Genomic DNA, 13,955 nt, shown 5'->3' on the forward strand with positions numbered 1-13,955 from the left:
AATGGAAATGGACCCAGCAAAGGTCAGCGACGTGGCAAATTGGCCTACGCCAAGCTCCAGAAAGAAGGTTCAGCAATTCTTGGGGTTTGCTAACTTTTACAGACGTTTCATATGCAATTTCAGTGCCATTGCCTCTCCTCTCCATGCCCTTACCTCTCCCCATGTTCAGTTTGTGTGGAATCCACAGGCAGAGAAATCCTTCATGGAGCTGAAGAGGAGGTTCACCACAGCTCCTATCCTGACTGTACCTGATCCCAACCGACAGTTTGTGGTGGAAGTAGACGCCTCTAACGATGGTGTTGGAGCTATACTGTCCCAGAGGTCAGCAGGGGACAACAAACTTCATCCGTGTGCCTATCTCTCCCGTAATCTATCTTCTGCTAAGAGGAATTACGACATGGGAAATCGGGAACTGTTGGCTGTGAAGATTGCTTTGGAGGAGTGGCGGCACTGGTTGGAGGGAGCGGAGCAGGATTTCCTGGTCTGGACAGATCACAAAAACTTACAGTACATCAGGAGGGTAAAGCGTTTGAACTCCAGACAAGCCAGGTGGGCTTTATTCTTTAACAGATTTAGCTTCACTCTATCTTATTGACCTGGTTCACAGAACGGAAAACCGGACGCTCTCTCCAGAATGTTTGATCCTGAGCCAGTTCCCAAGACTCCAGAACCCATTCTGCGGTCAGACCGGGTGATCGGGAGTGTGACCTGGCCCATTGAACTAAAGGTAAAACAGGCTAATGGAGAGAATCCTGTCCCTAGAGGTTGTCCTCAGAATCACCTGTTTGTTCCTGGGACACTTCGTTCTCAGGTGATTCATTGGGCCCATACATCTGTTCTTTCCTGCCATCCTGGAACCAAGAGGACCCTTTTTATGGTGAAACACAGATTCTGGTGGCCTGCTATGTGGAAGGATGTGGCAGAATATGTGGCAGCATGTCCTGTGTGTGCTAGGAACAATAAGTCTCGTCAAGCTGCGGCAGGTCTTCTCCAACCTCTGCCCATTCCCAACAGACCATGGACATTGCATTGGACTTTGTGACAGGATTTCCACCTTCGGCAAGTTACACCACAGTACTCACAGTCAGTTTTTCCAAAATGGTACATCTCATCCCCATGTCCAAATTACCTACTACCAGAGAAACAGCACAGGCCATGTTGTCCCATGTTTTTCGTATCCATGGTTTCCCAAGCGATGTCGTTTCAGACCGAAAACGACGTCCGTCTCCAAGATACAAGGTCGGTCAACGAGTGTGGTTGTCCACCAAGGATCTTCCTCTTCATGTCGCCTCCAGGAAACTGGCTCCCCGGTTCGTTGGTCCATTTCCCATTTCAAAGGTTATTAAGCCTGTTGCTGGTCTCCCAAAGTCCCTCAAGGTCCACCCCACGTTTCATGTCAGCAAGCTGAAACCAGTTTTAGAGAGCAGACTGGTTCCCTCCTCCACACCACCTCCACGGGTCATCGACGGAGGTATCGTCTACTCCAGGGGTGGCCAACCCGCGGCTCTCGAGCCGCATGCGGCTCTTTGCCTAGTTTCATGCGGCTCTTCAGTTCATATCGAATTTTATATGTGTGAGTTTGGGGGAGAGACACTGACTCCTTACTAGTGTTGCACGGTGTACCGATACTTGAAAGGTACCGCGATACCCTGCCGTTAAAAACGTTACGATTCCTCCGTTTCATTAGTATCGGTACTTTAAGAATGACGGGGAAAAGTACTCCGGTGAAAAAGCGCCGTTTTAATAAGAGCCGTGTGTGTTCAGCGCTCTGCTTCCACTCCCTGCACTGCAGCCGTGCCTGCAGTCCCTCCCCTCTCAAGCACGCTCTAAGTCCCTCCCCTCTCAAGCACGCTCTAAGTGCCTCCCCTCTCTCGTGCACGCGCTAGCTGCCAGAGCATGTGAGAAAACGAGAAGCATGGCTGCAAGTGGGAGTGCAACTGCCGCTGCGCCTCGGCTTGTTGACAAAAAAGACGCCAGAAGCGAAATTTGGAAGTATTTGAGCTATATCTCTGACAGTGAGGACAAGCCTACGGACACCACGAGGCCTGTCTGTAAGACATTTATTAATTGTATTTAATACGAATTCTTGTCATTTATTTTATTTATTGTTCTCATTGTTTAAACGTTTGTGTTATGGTTATGGTTCTGGTGTGAAATAAAGCACAATAATTACATTTAAGACCGTTTCCCTTTTTTTAAGAAAATATCGAAAAAGAATCGGAATCGCAATTCTTGACTTGGTATCAAAACCAAAATGTTGGTATCGTGACAACACTAGCTACTCCTGACAGTTAAACCTGATATTTAGTAGGTCTGTTAAGTATTGAATGCTGATAATTCTGACGTAATTTGGCCGGTCAAAGTTGTTTGGGCTCGGATAAAATCGCTCCGTTACTTTCGTCCCGTGTTATGTATGTGTGGTATCAGTGTGAGAGGATGACAGCGCGTATAATTTTGATGTGGCCCAAGAGCCAATCACAATAATACCTGCGATGCAGTGAACCAATCACCTTTGAGGGGGGGGAAACCTATCGTTGATTAAACATTATCCAGTGTTTCCCCTGCCATTGTCTTGGAGGGGCGCTGCGCCCCGCCAACGGAGCCCCGCGACCCCCTGAAATTCAAGATGTTTAAAAAATATATATATATACTTTTTTTTTTAAATATATATATAGCACCAAATTGCAAATAATCTATAACTACTGTCACTTTTCACATTGAACATGTGCTCTTTTATTAAATAAACTAAACGCTTTCATTTTAAGTTGTGAGTTTAGTGTTTTTGACCCTAAGAAACACTGATGCATTAATCAATAACAATAATCCACAGCTCCTCTCTCTGCTCCAGAGGATTTAAAAAAAAAATATCCCAATGCCACAAAAATGCATCAGTGACGTGGTTGAAATCTTGTCTCCAGAAAACAAAAAACTGAAACAAGCGGTATCAGTGACTGTGTGTTTGATGTGGCTCTTTGCAGTAACATGGAAAAAATGTGGCTCTTAACCTCTGACTGGTTGGCCACCCCTGGTCTACTCTATACAGTGGAAAAGATACTGTCAGAAAGAAAGCGGGGTAGAGGGAGACAGTTCCTGGTCGACAGGGTAGGGTATGGACTAGAGCAGGGGTCGGCAACGCGCGGCCCTCAAGCCGCATGCGGCCCTTTAAGCCCTCTGCTCTGGCTCCCTTGAGCTTAGACAAAAATAAGAAGGAAATACAATAAAAGTATTTGTAGGACTATTTATATTTTCTTGCATGGTTGAAAATGTTTCGTATCTTGTATTTTGAGGTGATACTGTGACACATAAATAAAAAACAAAACGGTTTTAATTAAGTCAACTAAAATATGCGTCATATCCTGCTACGGTCCCGCGCTAGCGCCTTTTCTTGCAGGCGAATAACCTGACCCCTGGCTCGATGAGCGAACTATGGATAAATCAAAGAAAAGTACCGGAGGAACACAGGATTAAATTCTGCGTGGACAGAGTTATATGTTTTCACAGCAAACGATGCTGGTTTACCGGGATGTTTGATATGTAGAGAGAAGTTGTCAAAGGTGCTGCAGCCTTTTCGTGTTGGAGGAACAACAAGGGAGAGGAAAACAGCTGACGATCTTCAGTCATAATTCAATGGGGTATGTAATTTATTTCAGAAAACACTTTGTGTTATATTCCATGGAATGCTCTTAACGTCCCGATAGCAATGAATATATTAAATGCTTTGACAATAAATGCACATATTTTTTTATCTCTGGAAGCCGTAGCGCTGTAAAAAGCACGACCAATAATTTTAGCCGGCCCGGCTAAAGTAACTGGATGGCCTACCTGCCTGACTGGCAGGTAGGCCATCCAGTTACTTCTACTTCTTACTTCTACTTCTTACTAGTCAGCCTTCCATCTGTGCACAAACTTATCTGGTGCCCTCATTGGTCATGTGCGCGTTCGTGTGTGTTGGAGGAGGGGCTCTGTAAGGAAGTCTGAAGGAAGAAGCACATTTTTTCCGGTTGTGTATTTTCAAATTCTAGCGCACTCGAGCTGGTTTCTCCATTCTTACCTACCCTACCTTTAACTCTTTTTAGGGTGCAGCTATATGTTTTATTTATTTCAAAGTGGGCCGATTTTAATTATATATTTTTTCCTTCAAATGTGCAGAGGACTCCCCAAGTGCTGTGTTTAATTTATTTTAAGGTAGGCCTGTGTATTATTTTTAATTCTCCTTAAAGGAGTTATTTGTTCGTTATTAGAGGTTAACAGTTTTATATAATGTAATAAATAGCCTAATAAATGCAAGCAAACTGTAGTTTTTGTCTGATATAACAATAAATACAACTTTATAAGCTATCAAGCTATGAAATATGTTTTGCGGCTCCAGACAAAACATTTTTGGGGAAAAAGGAGCAAAATGGCTCTTTTGGTCAAAAAGGTTGCAGACCCCTGGACTAGAGGAAAGATGCTGGATCCCGGGCAGCTTCATTGTCGATAAGTCCCTGATCACGGATTTTGACAAACGGTCTCAGGCTTCAGGGATGTCTGGAGTCGTCCGTAAAAGGGGGGGTACTGTAAGGTTTTAGCGCTAGTATCCTGTTAGTTGTTGTGTTTTTAGTGTTTGTCTATCTGTCTTATGTTAATGACTCTACCCTCTCTTTCCAGATGTCTGCACTTCCTGTCCGTGTGTGTCGCCTGTTAGACTGCTTGTTGTTCCCGCCCTTGATTGTGTCCACCTGTGCCCAGTGGCGGTTCTAGACCAATTTGACTGGGTGGGCCACTGGGGGGCCAGTTATTTTCTGAGGGGGGCACAATAAATGCAGGACGAAAAAGAGAACTAGACAGTATGAAGTAATTGCGCATAAGAAAACAATGCAATACAGTTATTGGTATTTGTTTCAGTACACTTATTTATTTCAGATAGATCTTATAGTTATTACTGTTAGCTTCAGCTTAAGTTATAGTGCAATGTTTGCACTAACACCATATTTATATAAAAACAAAATCCTGCGGTTTTTGGCAAACCGAGTACCAGAAAATATACATTTAAAAAAAAAAAAAAAAAACTTTACATTGTTAGGGGGGCCACAGGGGGGTCAGAGGTCAGTGTTAGGGGGCACTGGCCCCCCTGCCCCCCCTAGAACCGCCCCTGCCTGTGCCCTATTACCTAGTGTATGTGTATATATAGTCCTCTCCCTTTGTCTTGTGTTGGTTCGTCTTGTCTTGTCGTCATATCCATGCCTGTTTACCAGAGACCTGTTTTGCATTACCTAGTCGAACCTTGATTCTATGGAGAGTCCTAGCAGAACCTAGAAGTCATTATTGAAATGCTTTGTGTTCTTTAAAATAAAGAATATTACAAAGCAACGGAATCGAGCATCTGAGTTCTTATGAGCCCATCGTGTCAAAAAGGAGTGTTAAAATTAAACTAATAATAATAAAAAGAGGGAAGGGGGGCACACCGGGTTAGTAAAATCGTATAAAATGAACTAGATGTCACTGGAAAACAAAACCCACTGAGATCAAGGTCGAGTAAGTTTAAAAGATTCCAAAGGACAGGTGTTTAGTTTGCTCTGTTTATTTAAAAAGGTGGCAGGTCGGTGAAGAGTTTCTCTCAGGTAATAAAATAAATTTAAATAAATAAATAAAAGGATCGCTCCGCATGTGGCTTTGATTATAATCATAAGGTAAAAACATGCACATATTTACATTAAAGGAATAAAACGTGATAAAAGCATAAATATGAACACCATTAAGATAAATAAGATAGTGCTAAAAACATGCGTTAAAAATGGAGCACACCAGTAAAAGAGTCCAGATGAGGAGGATCTAAAAATCTCTATAAATAATTAATAAATATAAGTGCTTTAATAAAATACGTGGAGGGTGGATTCAAGCAGGCTGACGCACCCGCAGAGAAGAAGATTAAAATCACCGATCTGCAGGGGAGAGAAACTGGGGGGAGAGGAGATCATACAGGTTGTTGAGGTTATTAAAACATGTTTGCGTGGTGGGAGGCGGACCCATCAATTGTACTTTTCGTTTAATCCGCCGCTCCGCCGCTCGCCTCTGACCCGTGCTCCAGCCGCTGCTGCTCTCCAGGCCCATAGACTGCACATTCTGGAGGCCATGGAGTTTCGTCCCCGTCTCTGATTCTGTATCGGTGTTGTTTTAATCTGAGGCTGATCTCATTGCGCGTTTCCCCCACATAGAGTCTGTGGCAGAACTTGCACCTAATTGCATAAATAGCGTTTTTTGTGTTAGGTGTCAAGACCTGCCGAACATTACTCCCCTCTAGAGAGAAGGGATTAAAAACGTGGGGGAGGCGAATGAAAGGTTAGGGCAGTGGTTCTCAAACTTTTTCTGTCAGGCCCGCCCTTTGGAGACAAAAAAAAAGTCGGGCCCCCCCAACACAAATAGTCAGGCTCAGTGGCGGCGCCAGAGATGTATTTTGGGGGTGCTGTGGGGTAGCTTGACGTTTCATAGTGGGTGCTCAAACATTTAGGGTTTCCCATTAATGTACCTGTCGATACAGTGGAATGTTCAACTACAACACTCCCCACACGCACATACACAACGTACCCGCGACTGTTACAATGAAGGCTAGTTAATCAGCTCACAGCATATAGGTGTAAGCAGGGGTAAAGTGCTATTTTTATAGGTGGTGTGTGGACCTCACATAGGGGGGTCCGGGGGCAAGCTCTCCCGGGAAGATTTTTAAATATTGAAGTTAAAAGCATCAATCTGGTGCACTTTGAGAGCAAAATGAAGAGATCTATGGATACATCTCTCAACACCCATATGAAACAGAACTGTAAACAGATTGACTTTTTCGTTATGGATATTTTACAAATCACTCCCCTTTTAAACTTTATTCATTTCTTAATGTCATATAGTATTTCATACCTGTTTTTAATGTATTCTCTTATTTTTTTATAACTATAATGATCATATAAATGTGTGCCTCGGAAATAATTGTTTACATTAATGGTGACCAAAACGTTTGAGACCCACTGAGATAACACTGAGAGTCCTTTAGCTCACTGAGTCTCCCAGTCTGACAGGAGAGGACTCTCCTCCACTTTGTTGCTGAAAAAACTCCTTATATCCGTTAGCGTAGCTCGCTAGCACCAGAAGCTAACAAGAACAATCTCCAGTACCGGTGCGCTCTCTCTCTCTCGCTCGTGCACGCACACAAAATGGCTCGTTCCACACACACACAGAGCCAAGCTTTAATGAAACACAGAGACCCAGACGTAATAGTACTATACTGTATCATATTATTTTCAATCAATCATTTTTCAAAATATGATTTTTTGTTTGTACCTTTGTACCCCTGGTCTCTTGCGCCCCCCCTGTCATGCCTCTGGGCCCCCCACTTTGAGAACCACTGGGTTAGGGTAAGGGTTAGGCATGTGGTGGTTATGGTTAAGGTTAGGACAAGTCTCCAGGAAATGCATGTAAGTCAATGTAATGTCCCCTGAAGTGATTACTGACGAATCAATCTGCAAATGTAAACAAAAATAACAACATGTTAACAGGATCATATAAAAAAGGGTCATGGGTCACAAACTACGTAAATTATTTTTGCAAATGTACATATTTATACCTAATTGAGAAACCAACATTTTTGCTTTCTATTTCAAGAAAGTAACAGGCCAAATGAATAAATAAAACACAAATATGTATGTATGCACTGTTTCTGTGTGTATATATATGTGTGTGTGTGTGTATGTGTGTGTGTGTGTGTGTGCGTGTGTGTGCGTGTGTGTGTGTGTGTGTGTGTGTGTGTGTGTGTGTGTGTGTGTGTGTGTGTGTGTGTGTGTGTGTGTGTGTGTGTGTGTGTGTGTGTGTGTGAGAAACATTAGCGGCAGTCATATTCTGTACCGCTATGCGGTACATCTATTGGTTGACTAATATCTCTATCTTGGGAGGATTAATAGTGTGACCATATTATTCATTGCCATTCCTATCTGTTGATAAGTCTAAATAAGGCAAGGCAAGGCAAGTTTATGTATATAGCACTTTTAAGCATGCGACAATTCAAAGTGCTTTGAAATAAAAGACATTTAATAATAAATACAGTAAAAACACATTATATAATGGCAATTTACAACAGGCATTAAAAAGCAAAGATAATAAAATAAACACAACATGTATACAATACCTGTTTAAATGGCATACTGCAGGCATACTCCTGACAGCCTGGTGGAAAAAACTGTTCTTTAGTCGGATGGTACTCCACTCTCCTCCCTGCACGTGGAGGGATGAGTGGGGTCACCAACAATGCTGAGTGCTTTGCGGGTGAAGCGGGTGTTGTAGAGGTCCAGTGATGGGAGTGAGGCACCGATGATCCTCTCAGCTGTGTTTCAACTCTTTAGAGATGATTATCATAAAGAAGCGCACATGGACTGTTGGAAAAGCACTCTTAGTAATTTGCCTTTGTGTTAAAATGAACATGTCTGGAATGTATTGACTTGAAAAATGATCTCAGTGTCATCCCACTGCAGATGCAACACACTCTCACTCCATAATCGTCCAGGAGCGACGTTTGGTCAGGGTCCCGTGGCGTGCAGTTGTGACGCTCCTAGGCTCCTTCAGCTTCATAATGGGACGCAAATAGCTTTCAACTGATTGCAATGTATTCCCATCTGCGGCGGGATTTGACGCTCATGGAAGCACGGCATTCGTTTGTGTCGGCTGCCCTTAAAGGCAATGTGAGCGTCCATTCCCATTGGATAACGGAGAATTGTACACCCGGAAGTAAGTATTCCCCTTACTGTCGATTGATTTTACAGTGATATCTGCACTACTCATCGACTAAAAAACACCAGGTTATCCTTGTTAATTACACAACATTGATTGGTTTAAATTGTGTGCAATGCTTTTGTATTTTTCCCCTTCGATTCGGAGAAACAAATATGTTTTCGGAGTAAAGGATGGCAGAAGACACTACACTACCCAGAATCCCCAGCTATCGTTTAGGACTACACCATGCGCTCTGTTTGACAAACCCCGTTTTTTTTTCACCATTCATTCCAATGGCTGGCATCTATGTCACATGATCTTCAAATTTCTCCCTGCAGAAAAAAAAAACATGCCCGAACTTCGTTTTATTCTCGGTGGAAAATGCCTATTTTAAAGTTAGTTTGGCCATTAAAATGCGTTTTGATGTCATTTGGTGCGAGAAATATGAGTTGTTATTTCAGATTATGTGTGCAGTGGATGTACATGATCTTTAGTTTGCTAGTTATTACGAAGATTACTTCAGGAAATTGGGTCCATAGAACGTTTTCATTGTTACCATGGTGGTTGCTAGGGACGCTGCTATCGATATTATTTCTGTTATGTTGTGTAACTGTTTAATGGTGTTATCTTTATTGCTACCCCCTTCCCCGTCAATGTATAGTGTTGGTCCACAGCGCAAACATATTAGTTTAACAAAATCCGCATCTAAAGATACGTTATTTTCCCCTGTGCAATTCCAGTCTCACATCTCACAGCACATCGTCATTAACAAATACTAGAAACAGACCGAAAACATTTAAAAAAAATTAAATAATACTTTATTCCGAGTGTGCTTGCTTTTCTCTTTGAAAGTCATCACATAACGGCATTGTAATACACGGTTCGGCTGCATTAAATATTACATATCTGCCGTAGTTCTGTATTTATAGAGCCCTGATGAGAAGACTTCTAGACAAACATGAGGAACTGAAAACGTGACGTGGATCATAAATATATCAGCAATTAAACAACATCTTACATTTCTTTTCACACAATACGTCTCCTTGCAGTATCAACACTAATTCGGCTGACTTTTATATTTGATCCAATTGGTAGATAGGCTGTATTTACACCATAAAGGTGCACAGCTGATATAAAGGGATACCTAGTGGTTAAAGCATGTTATTGAAATGTATTATTTTTATTATTAGATATTAATAGGATCCCTATAAAGTATATTCATTACTCGTTATTCTCTACTAATAGTTCATTAAAGTCTGTATATAATGACTATTTTGCACATCCCTTTCAAGATTTCAAGATTTTCTAAGGTTTATTGACATATCATATTCACAAACGGTGTAGTTATGCATTGAATGAAAAACTTGGGTAGCAGGTTCCTCAATAGTGCATTCCAAGACATCTATCAATATTTGTGCATACCTCCAGCAATGTTTACTATGTTGAAGCACTTATTTTAACTGATATTATACATATGTATTATACTCTTATAAGATGTATGTAGATATTTAATCTCCGGACTTGTCAGGTATTGAACAATCAATAAATAAAGAACACATAATTGTTAAATATAAAACACAGAATTTGTGTGATTATACTAAATGATTTACAAATAAACACCACTGCATATTTACAACTGTTACACATGCTGATGTAACGCAAATGTTTCCAACTTGGGATCAATAAAGTATATCTTATCTTAAGCTGATTGATGGCTACTGCCATATTTGCAAAATGTGCCTCTGAACCTTGACAAGTGCATGTTTCAGGCTTATCAATGAATGTAATGTAATGTTATCAATTAACAACAGGAGGGGTCACAAACATAAGACCAGCTGTTAAATAAAGCTCTTCTGACCGGCATGTGGGTATATATATTAATGCTGCCCATTATGGGCACAAGGAATTTTCACCCATTTATTAATTATATGTTTTAAATGTGAGTGTTTCCTATCCCCTAAACCTCCAGGGATGTACACAGTTTAATACTGGCAACTTCTTATTATGGGAAATATGAAAACGTCTTTTAAAACTACAACTCCCAGTAGAGACGTGCCATAGATAGAGAACATGTTGCGAAACACAATAGCCAGCATGTGTAGTTCTGGGGACGGGGTGGGGGAGGGGGTATGCGGTGGACCCGTTCAAATCCAGTTTTGGACAGTCTGCCGTGGTTCCATCCCATTTTCATTTCATTTCAAACCTTTATTTATACAGATAAATCCCATTGAGATCAGTGATCTCTTTTTCAAGAGAGACCTGCTCAAGTAGTTCCACATGAAACATAAAAACATAAATAGAACAACAAAAGGACATCATACAGCATAATTTACATAATTATCCACATAAACAGGTACCAATAGCTTCCGATTGAGTCGCATCCAACCGAGCTTTAAAAACATTTAGTGACACCAGATTGTTCAGTTTCCATTTAATTTGCAGACTATTCCAAGACAGAGGAGCTGCGCATCTAAAAGCTGTCTTCCCTAAGACAGTCCTAGCAGTTGGCACATTTAATAAAACCACAGCATTCGATCTCAGGCAGTAGCCACTTACAATTTTCCGTGAGATCAGGGAGCAGATATAAGATGGAAGTTTCCCTAACATGGCTTTGTATATAAAAATGTACCAGTGACTGAGCCTCCGTACAGTTAGTGAAAGCAAACCAGCCCTTGCATACAGGGTACAGTGATGGGTTAATGCTTTACAGTTTGTCACAAATCTCAGTACGCTGTGATACGCAGCATCTAACTTGACCAGGCAATTGGCAGGTGCATTCATATACATCAAATCACCATAGTCCAGCACAGGTAAAAAGGTCACAGTGACTAGCCTTTTCCTGGCCTCAAGCGAGAAACAGGACTTGTTCCTGTAGAAGAAACCTAGCCTAACCCTCAGCTTTTTAAGCAGGTTATTGACATGAAGTTTAAAAGTGAGACAATCATCAAGCCAGATACCAAGGTATTTGTAACAGGTAACCACTTCAAGTTTTATTCCTTGCATAGTTACAATATCTAAAACAGGCTCTGGTGTCTTTTTAGCTTTAGAAAAGAGCATTACCTTGGTTTTCTCAACATTTAAAAGAAGCTTTAGTTCAGAGAGCTGAGTCTGAATAATGTTAAAAACAGCCTGTAATTTAACACTAGCCTCCTTAATGGAGGGACCTGCACAGTACATCACGGTATCATCCGCATAAAAATGTAAAGTAGCTTCATCCACATTTTCACCTAAACTGTTGATGTAGATGGAGAATAAAAGTGGACCTAAAACAGAACTTTGGGGAACACCATTTGCAATGTTCAACCACTCAGAAGACAGCCCATCAAAATGAACACATTGGGACCTTTCAGAGAGGTAGTTTACAAACCACCCCACTGCATGGCTGGACATGCCTATACTGGCTAGCCTCTGCTTTAAAATGTGATGATTGACGGTATCAAACGCTTTGGACAGGTCAATAAATAGAGCTGCACAACTCTGCTTATTATCTCAAATACTCGCCACATCATTCACCACTTTCATTGTGGCAGTAATGGTGCTATGTTGTTTTCTGAAGCCTGACTGATGTTCAGACAGGATGTCATTTGTACATAAAAACACCTTTACCTGTTCACTCACTAAGCGTTCAAGAACCTTAGTCAGAACTGACAACTTAGAGATTGGCCTATAATTATTTAATAAGGTGGCCTCCCCTCCTTTTAGCAAAGGCAGGACATACGCTGACTTCCACAATTTTGGAATTGTGTTAGTGCTGAGGGAGAGGTTAAAAAGAGTGGTGAGAGGTGGAGCAATAAAATCTGCAGCTATCTTTAAAAAGAAAGGTTCTACGTTGTCCGGGCCAGCCGGTTTCTTAGGATCTAACTTGGTTAAAGCTTCACGAACAACATCAACAGTAAAAGGGGTAAAACTGAAAGGGTTTTCCAACACACATTTTTCAGAGTCACATACTGTAGTGTTCACAGAAGCAGAGTTCAAACCGGAGAGACGTGATGTAAGAATTACATATGTATTGTTTACACGTCATATGAATGAAATGATTGCCATGATAATACAACAGGAGAATGTAATGGTGTTTGGCGATTAGGCCCCGGTTTGCAGAATAATCATTCAGGAGGGAAAGAACCGCTCCGATGAAATCCCCGGGGTCTAGACACTGGTGGTGGTGATGAGTAGGTGAGACCGGTCTGAAGGAGGAAGGTTTAGCTTTGTCCTGAAGGAGACAGGAGGCGAGAGGGGTGGAGGCGGGTTGCGTGTGATCATCTGCAATGACAACTGACAGGGAGGAAGAGCAGGCATTTAAGGAATTTAGCATGTGCAGCGATTGGCTGCTGAGGGGTGACGCCCTCATATTTAATGAGGGGGGAAGGGAGCCATAGAGTGACGTGTAAGTGACTCGTGTTAGGTCTTCCTTATTGAACTTGCGCTAAAGCTTTCATTTAGTGACAGAATCAAATAGAGAACCACAGGACACAAAATGCTCATTAAAGCAATTTAGCATAGTAGCCCTGTCCAATATAGAGCCAGATGCTGTGGTAATGCGCGGAGGTAGCTCATTACGGATATCGCCGGTGGATAACGATTTAATGGCTTTCCAACATTTTCCAGGATTATTCAGATTCTTTGTGGTTACTGACAGATAGTACTTTGATTTAGCACTTTTGATATGTGAAGTGAAGCTATTCCTTAGCTGCCTAAAATGCAGCCATTCTACCTCTGAGCCTGATTTCCTAGCCTTTGCCCAGGCCTTGTTTCTCTCATGAAGGAGACTGGACAGATTAGCAGAAAACCAAGGATTGTCTCGTCCCTTTACTCTAAATGTACGCAGGGGTGCATGTCTATTAATGATCTCCATAAAACCAAGATAAAAATAAGACCATGCTGTTTCTACATCAGCACACAGATCGATTTTACCCCATCGATCCGGGTGTACAATTCTCCGTTATCCAATGGGAATGGACGCTCACATTGCCTTTAAGGGCAGCCGACACAAACGAATGCCGTGCTTCCATGAGCGTCAAATCCCGCCGCAGATGGGAATACATTGCAATCAGTTGAAAGCTATTTGCGTCCCTTTATGAAGCTGAAGGAGCCTAGGAGCGTCACAACTGCACGCCACGGGACCCTGACCAAACGTCGCTCCTGGACGATTATGGAGTGAGAGTGTGTTGTGTTAGAGATTTAAAGGGATAACTGGTCTGCTTTTCAAATCTCCGCGCGTCCCTATC

This window comes from Gymnodraco acuticeps, unplaced genomic scaffold, assembly GCF_902827175.1.
Source record: "Gymnodraco acuticeps unplaced genomic scaffold, fGymAcu1.1, whole genome shotgun sequence".
Lineage (NCBI taxonomy): Eukaryota > Metazoa > Chordata > Actinopteri > Perciformes > Bathydraconidae > Gymnodraco > Gymnodraco acuticeps.